We start from the raw sequence: 8,553 nt of genomic DNA on the forward strand, positions 1-8,553 counted from the left end.
ATATATAACCCAGTTTTTTCTAGCAACATTTGTTAACTAGGCTGTCTTTTCTTACAGGTCCCAAACTAGTTTGCAGAACACTGGCTAGTTCAGTTCTGCAAACATGTATAGTATTAACCCATGTAAAAACTCACTAGTGGTTGAGTGTAGAACAGAATGAATGGAGAGGCAACTATAAAGCAACTTAGTCTAATTTCTGAAGGAAAGTGTTTTGAACAAAAATGTGAACAGATTTTATTAACCTTACATGTTTGGAGGACAAATCAACATATATTTAAGGAAGTGCCATTATTGTGACAGACAGACACATTCTTATGAAGTGTGTTATTCAGATGTCTGCCACTTTGTCTTTTTTCTCTCTTTCTAACACAAAAGAAAGTGAAAATTAAAATGAAAACTTCTGGAGGGGCAAGTAATGAATATTCTAATTATTAAAGATTCCTTTCAAGCCTTCAGAAAACACATAGAGTTGAACTGTCTCTTGTCAAATCCCATTAAGAGCAGAATAGCTATGCCTGAAAATGTTATGATGGTTTCACATCCAGCCTTCTCTGTCAGCCCCAACTCATGAAAAGAAGTGAAGCCCCCCCGCCTCTGGTTAGATTGTGATTCATTTTTGGAAATTAACTTCCTTTCTGTTAAGGCGATACGATAGAGTCCCATTTAACAATGAACATTTACCTATGAGGCATCTTCTAGCAAAGCAGGGTCTGAAGGCTGTCTTCCTCTTTTACATGGAAGTCAGGATAGACTATTTGATTATGTGATTTATGCGGCAAGATACCTTTTAAAGTGAGGTACATGAGAAATTTCTCATTTGCAAAGGTTTCTGTATAATAATAAATGAAATCCATATGAATTTAATGGTGATTACTTGTTTATTGACTATTTTTGTGGCAAGAACAGTTCACCTCTTTATGAACAAAAATGCTGTTTTAAAATTCCAATCACTTCAAGCTAATATTTTTCAGCAGAGAAGATTCCACTTCAGTTAACTGTGACAACCAGCTCCATGTTTTAGAGTATTGCTTCACAACACAAGGCAAAATCCACACAGTGTTTGTTTTGACAAAAACCAGTGCCCACAGGAGGTCACAGTCAGAAGCTGGGGGTGGTGGTAGGAAGTGATGGACCCCAGACTTCCTGGTTTCCTAAGCTGCCCCACTTTTGCCCTCCTGGCTGCCACATTCAGCCCTCAGGGCTTCTGACAATGTCTGTGCTGACATGCAGGCAAGCTCTGTCAGAAAGCACAATGCGAACACATGGGCAGCCCTGGGAAGCTGCCGGCTAAGTGTGACAAAGGAGCCCTCTGCGCAGTGCTGGCATATGGAAAGAAGACATGAAATTATCCTGTGCTTGAGCTCAGAACTGTGCAAAGCTTTTATATTCGGCTCAAAGTGCTAGGTGGTTACAAGTTCTTCTTTGTTCCAGCTGTGAAAGGACTGGCTAGGGTTGTCTTTCTCTGACAAAACACAACTAATGTTGAACAAAATTTTCCATTTTTCCTTCTCACTCTTCTATTTACCTTAGCTCTTTCATTGTAGCTTATTTTCTAGGTTCTCAAAATTATCTGTATGTGAATATATATATATATATATATATATATATGACTCATTTCAGAATTTCTTTATATTGTTTAATTGCTTAGCTTTCCTTAGAAAGATGTATTCCTCATTATGGCCCTGTCATGCAATGCTATTATTCTAGGAAGGATGCTAATCCAAAGAAATGCACTTTTATCTTCAGAGACATTTGAAGTCTTTCCTGGGTATTGGTACCCTGGGTAATGCTCAGAGCAGCTGATGGCTGCTGAAAGAGCTTCTTCTGTGGCTTCAGTTTCTCTTTTGAAGCAGACAAGGCTTGATGGAGAGAGAGAACTCTTCTTTCTCAGCCCGCTGGATCATTGATAGTGTGGTAATTATGGAACTCAGAGAGGTGCGAAGGCTGGGTCAGCACTTCCAGTTTTCTACTTCCAGATTTTTATAACTCAACCACAAATATTTGAATGAAGAAATTAAACAAATAGATATCTTAAAGGAAAAGATATTTTACTCTTGAATTATATTTCTGAAGAAAAGGGAAGAGTTGTTGGTCCCATGAGCTTTTCTAATAATAATAAGGATAAAGATGATGATGATGATCATAATGACAATGAACTCTGTCTTTCCTAAAAGCTTTAAGTTGAACATTATTCCTTTCTTGAATTCATGATGTTAATATGAATGATCTCAAATTTAATACTTTGGGACTTTTTTTATTCTTCCAATTTGTGGCCTAACAGGTAAAAATCCATAAACATTCAACATAATTAATTGTAAAATCCCACTGTGATTCTCCCATCTGATAATTTCTCTATCTAATTACTAAAATTTTATTCAGCATCTTTTTCTGTGTGCCAGTCACTTTGCTGGAAACAGAAGAATGGCATAGATAAGGCAACATACTTGCCCTCCAGGATAACAGAAAATCACAATACATTGTGATTTAAGCTGTGTTAGAGATGGTCCCTTACTGGTCCACTGTTATGGATAATGGGGGCTTAGGCCATAGTGGTAAGTAAGTATATTGGTCTCAGGGAAGATCTCTTGTATAAAATGATCCTGAAATAAATTTTAAAGAATAGAACTTAGCCAGGTAGAATGGTATCAGGCATTCCAGATATAGAAAGTAATATAATCCAAGTGATGGAGGAATTATAAATAATGTAATAGTGGTGACATATGGGGACAGAAGAGAGGTGAGGATACTGGATTCCTAGAGGATCCTGTCAACTAGACTAGAGGTTCAGCTATTGCTGAGGAGCTATTATTGGCATTCTTGTTAAATTTAATAAAGGACTTAGCTAAGGCAGTGTTAATTAGATTGGTAAACGAGGAGAACAGGAATTTAAAACATATTTAGGATATAAGCCCAACAGAATTTTGCAGTGGAGGAGTTGAGGAAAGTCTAGGACACCTCAAAGCTTTGTAGTATCAGATTAGATGATGGTTTGTATGCAGGGGTTAGGATGGTGACCAATACAGCTGTAAGCTCGGGTAAATTTGAAGTGCCTATGGATATCCATGACAGAACATCCACACAGAAAGTAGGATGGGTGAGCCTGAGGCATAGGAAAGGAGGTGTGTCCTGAAGGTAAAAAGTTGGAAGTCATCCAAATCTTGATGGTGCTTAAAATCATGAGCGAAGGTATATTGAATTATCCAGGAGAGAGGCAAGAGTCAGGAGACCAGTATACTAAATACAGAACTGTGAGGGAGACCATTCTTCAAGGGGAAGTTAGAGGGAAAAATGCATGAAGAAGACAGAACAGAAATCATCAAACATGTATGAAAAGAACCAGATAAGTACATTGATACAGAAAATGAGGGAACATTACAAATAAGGAAGGACCAAGCAATGAATGCTGCAGAGAAGCCTAAGACAATAACACTGCAATGTGTCCAATAGGTGTGATATAGCTTAACACGCCTAGCCCCAACATTCCCTTCTTCTCAAGCTAGTTGATATTCACTGAAGATGTTATTAAGAGAGATACAAGGGAAGCAGATGCACAAAATGGTTTAATCATTGCTTTATCTCCTTTGCCTTCTGGCTTGCCCTAGAGACTAAGCTCCCCATAAGACTATAGTCATAACTTGTGTGTGATCCTGTGTCTCTGCATGGTTGCCCACCATTTAAGATTTGCTGTGCTCTATGCCAGCAATATAAATATTCCAGTAATTAGAATGAAAGACATTCCATTCCATCAAGTGTGCAGCTACTTTTATCCTACATCAAGATGCTTTATACGTAGAGGCTCCAAATCAGGGTCTCATGGCTCTGGGTCGTTTTTATCATGCAAGCAGTGTTGCTATGGTAGCTGGGGTTATCCATCCCTACCCCAGAGTTGTCCAGAATGCTGGATTTTTAAATAGTTAGACTTGTTTTCTTGTTTTAAATTGTAATTTTATAGTTTCCCATCACTGATCTGGTGGGAGCTGTCCAAGGTCTGATTCCAAAGCTTCTAATCTGCTCTTCTTGCCTCAAGGCTACACATACTTAGTGGACATAAAAGATACATGGCAGAGTATCTCTTTTAAGAGGCCAAGTCCTCGTTCATTTACTGGCTGATCAAGACAGGGATGATCTGAAAAAAGGAAGAAGTTCTCTGTGTGAGAGATTATTTGCTCACATGTACAATAGTTGGAGTATCTTTTCATATTTATTAAGTTGAGGCCATCCTAAGATATTCTCAATTTGTGTTGCCACATCCTCATTTTGAGTTGACACCTCACAATACTTCTGTGCAGACATTGTTAATATATCACAGATTGATTACTGTGTCCCAATTCAGTCTCAGAGTCCTTATCCACAAAGAACTATTGTAGTCACTGTCAATTGCCCAGATGTTATATGAGATAAAAGGTATTTACTGGTTATGACCTACCATGCCCTAATGCTGAATCAAGAATTATAGATAATATGAAAAAACAAATGTGTTTATTTCCCAAGTTGTTCAGAATAATACTGAAAAAGCAAAATGTATCTGAGTCATTGAAAAGTACTATTCAAATGTGTTCTCTTTGTATAAGAAATAGAATTATTTTTGTTCTTTACCCTGATATTCAATTATTAGCTGGAATAATGGTGTTTGTATTACTCATGTTTTCCATAGAGAACCAACAGGTTATCCAGATAAATATAACACATATATAAATACATGCATACATGCACACATATACACAACATGGGGATTTCATGTAAAGGATTGGCTTATACAATTATGGAGACCAAGAATGCCTATGAGCTACCATTTGCAAGCTTGAGACCTATCAGTAGCTATCAACACTGACGCACATAAAGGTTACTTGAAGAACTCAGAGATTCCTTGGGTCCTCCTCCAAGATTCCTATTCAGTAAATATGTACTTAAGTGCAGAATCCAGATCAACCCTGTTGTTCCTTATACAGATATCCTGTAGAACACACTTCAGAAAGTGCTATACTAGATGAATGATTGCCAAAATAAGGTGTGCATGACCCTGCTACAGAGGACAAGGTTTGTGTTGTATGAAACATTTTTAGAACTTTTACTTATGTTTATCTTAATAAAAAGAGTTTTAAACTTTGCTGCTTATTGTCACTAGTGCGCTCACTGGACCTTTATGTGGTCAGCCAGTACTAGACAAAGCCCACAGCATCTCAAGGAGCTGAGCAAGAGTGGGAGTTGATTTTAGTTTACTGTGTTATAGTGATGTGTATGTTACCTGGCAAAAGGCTCAGTGATGTTGTTTGACTAAACTTCGCCTCACAAAATATGCAAGATACTTACACAGATTTCTGTAGTAAACACATGAATCAGTGATAATGCCACAGGAATATCCTCATGGGAGCAAAAGAAAATGGTCAGAATGGCACTTGTCCTGCTCATTTGAGCTCCTGATCAGCTATATTAAGTGGTAAAATACAATGTCATGATTACTAAGATCATGATTACTAAGAACACCAGTCAAAATATGGATTTACAGCCATTATCATCAACAGTTAATCTCTCCCAAAGTTCACATCATACCTTGAAAAATTAGCTCATACCCTGCTGATCTACATGGCAGAAGAACATTCAGAGAGGCAGGAGAGTGTAATGCAGAGGTTAGGGTGATACTAAACCAATCTACTGAGTTCGAATCCATGCTCTGGTGCTTGTCAGCCATGTGACTTTTTATGATTTATTTGTCTGCTTTGTCTTAATCTGTTTCTGTAATAGAATTAGCTTAGACTGGTAATTTGTAACAACAGAAAATCATCTTAAAGTTCTATAGGCTTGACTGTGTAAGATCATGGAGCCAGTGATTTGGTGCCTGGAGAGGGCTCTCTGCTTCAAACAGTGTCTCTTATCATATGCTTGCTTGGTGAAAGAGGGGAAGGCAAAAGATGCCAAAGTCCCATGAGCTCTTTTATAAAGAAACTGCCCTTACTGGGATATAACATCTGATATGTGCAGTTTATAGGAAGATAGGTTTATTTTGGCTCATGGTTTCAGTCCATGGTTAGTAGGCTACAAGCAGAAATAGCATGGTGGAGAGGCCTGGGTGGAGCACAGCTGGTCATCCTATAGGATCCAGAAAGCAAAGAGAGGAGCCTGGGACAAAAACATATCCCTCTAGGTCATGCTACCAGTCACCCATCTCCAACCAGGCCTCAGCTCCTAGCAGCACAATTAGCTACTGAACTAATCAGTGGATCAATCCATGGATAAGGCTCCCATGTTCCAATCGCTTTCCATACACATAAGAATTTGGGAGGACATTTTAGATCTCACCCATAACAGACACTAATCTTATACAAGAAGGCAGAGCGCTCACAACTTACTCATCTCTCAAAGTTGTAACCTTTTCATACTGTTACACTGAAGACTAAATTTCAACATGAATTTTGAAGGAAAACAAACATTTAAATCATAGCATTTAGTCTGTAGGCCTCCAAATTCATTCCCTTCTCACATATAAGATATATTTATCCCTATAGCTTCAAAAGTCTTACCTTGGTTTCAATCCCCAATATAATTAAATAACAAAACAACAACAAAAAAAACTCTCATCCATCACCTTTCAGTTATTCTCTTTAAACGCCTCTTCTATATATTAAGTATTCTGACCTAATTGCCATTTTATTCTGCTTCCTTTGAAATATACCATTCTGATTTGTTTATGGTCTCTCCTTGGAGTCTTCCCTAATACAGCTGATACAAATATTCTTGGCTTCCTGGGATACCTCAAATCCTTCCTTTTCTAAGCAATTCTCTAGACTGCAGAGAAGGAGATTTTGGTGTATCTCAAATTACACCTAAAACTGACTGCTGGTATTGTTTGTAGAAATGAATAGGATGGCTCCCTGCAAAGTTACTTGGTTGGAATAGATCCTTCAATGGAATTTTCTGGAATACTTTTCCTTCTAGTACAGTTCATCAACATCCAGAACCACCCTAAACATTGCAGTATCTTGTACATTTCAGCAACATTGCAATACCTTACACATTTCTAAACCATTGCAATATCTGAACCATTCACACTCCTTAATCCAGTGTGTGAGTGAATCTTATACCCCCAGCGCATGATTATCCGTATGTCACAACATCTCACACAGTGCTAACCTCACCACCTCTCCAGGCATCTCATTTCTCAAAGCACAGTATCTTCATTGTATTTTAGAATTGGCATCATAAAATACAGCCTCGATTTCAAGACAACACAACAAAGTGTGAAAGAAAACTAAGGTTGAACTAGTGATAAGTCTGGAATATGATTAGACTTTTGGGGTGCTTTGGAAACATGTATTGAATATAGCCAGGCTACTGAGGTGTAACATTTGATTAATATGTGTGCCTGGCTACTTTCTCCTCAAAGTGAATGTTGAAAAGGTAATGTCCTTTGAAGCATTTGAGCTTGTATTGGAAAATGTGTTGCTTTCCAAAATGGTTAAAGGCCAGAGAGAACAGAAAACTCTGGTAATTTGTCTAGAATCTAAACATTTTCTCTCCATGCAGTAGATTTACTAAACTCAACCTATTATAATTTGTTGGTTCAGTAGAGATTTAAACAATAGACTGGTTGACATGTAAATTACAAACATACATCTACTTCGTTTTTAGGACATAGAAGGCAGAGGGGGAATGCTTGACAAAGTTAATAATACTATTTTAAACTCATGGATATTTGTATGTTACTGCTTTGAATTGTTTTGATATTGTTTTCATCTTTCGATCTTGTCAATCTCAGGGGTATCCTTTACTCAAATGCTTCTCAAAGCCTTCTGTCAGTCCTCACCTTGTCCTTCAGTTGCTACTTGCCATAATTCTCCTGCTAATTTCTGCTGTTGGTCTGATCTGCCACGACTGATTTCTTTATTGATTTCCCCTTTTGTGCAGTGCTCAGTGATACAGAGAACATATTCAAGGCCTTAATACATTCCTTAGCTGAGGATTGAAGGAAGTTGATGTTTTTAAAGTAAGGAAATTGTTTGGATAAAATTATGCATCCCACGAAATCCTCTAAAACTCAGTGACACCTAAAAGTAGATGAAATAGTATTCCATTTTGTCATTAAATTAACTTTGACTAGTGAAACAATACCTAAAGGCAGGAGAAATTGCTAAATAATGTGGTAGGCAGAATAACGCTCCCTCCTGTACACCCCAAGATATCTATACCATAATCCTCTGAACCTTGAAAATGTTAACCTCCATTGTTGTCTTGATAAAAGCATGACTCCTGAAATGGGAAAAATGTTCTGAATTATTCAGTGTAATCTGATCACAGAAGTACTGTACTTAAAAGTGGAGAATCTTTCTTCACTGTGGTCAGAAGCAGAACAAGAGTTGGAAAGAGATTCAACTTGCTGGTTTAAAGATGGATGGTGGGGACCATATGCTATGGAATTTGGCTGTCCTCTAGAACTCAGAAAAGGCAAGGGAAAAAATTATCCTCTCAAGTCTCCTGAAAGGATCACAGCTTTGCTGATGCATTGGTGTAGCTGAATGAGATTTGTGTCAGACTTTTGACTGACTCTAAAATAATGAA

The sequence above is a fragment of the Fukomys damarensis genome, unplaced genomic scaffold (assembly GCF_012274545.1).
Source record: "Fukomys damarensis isolate Sample0158 unplaced genomic scaffold, DMR_v1.0_HiC HiC_scaffold_29, whole genome shotgun sequence".
NCBI lineage: Eukaryota > Metazoa > Chordata > Mammalia > Rodentia > Bathyergidae > Fukomys > Fukomys damarensis.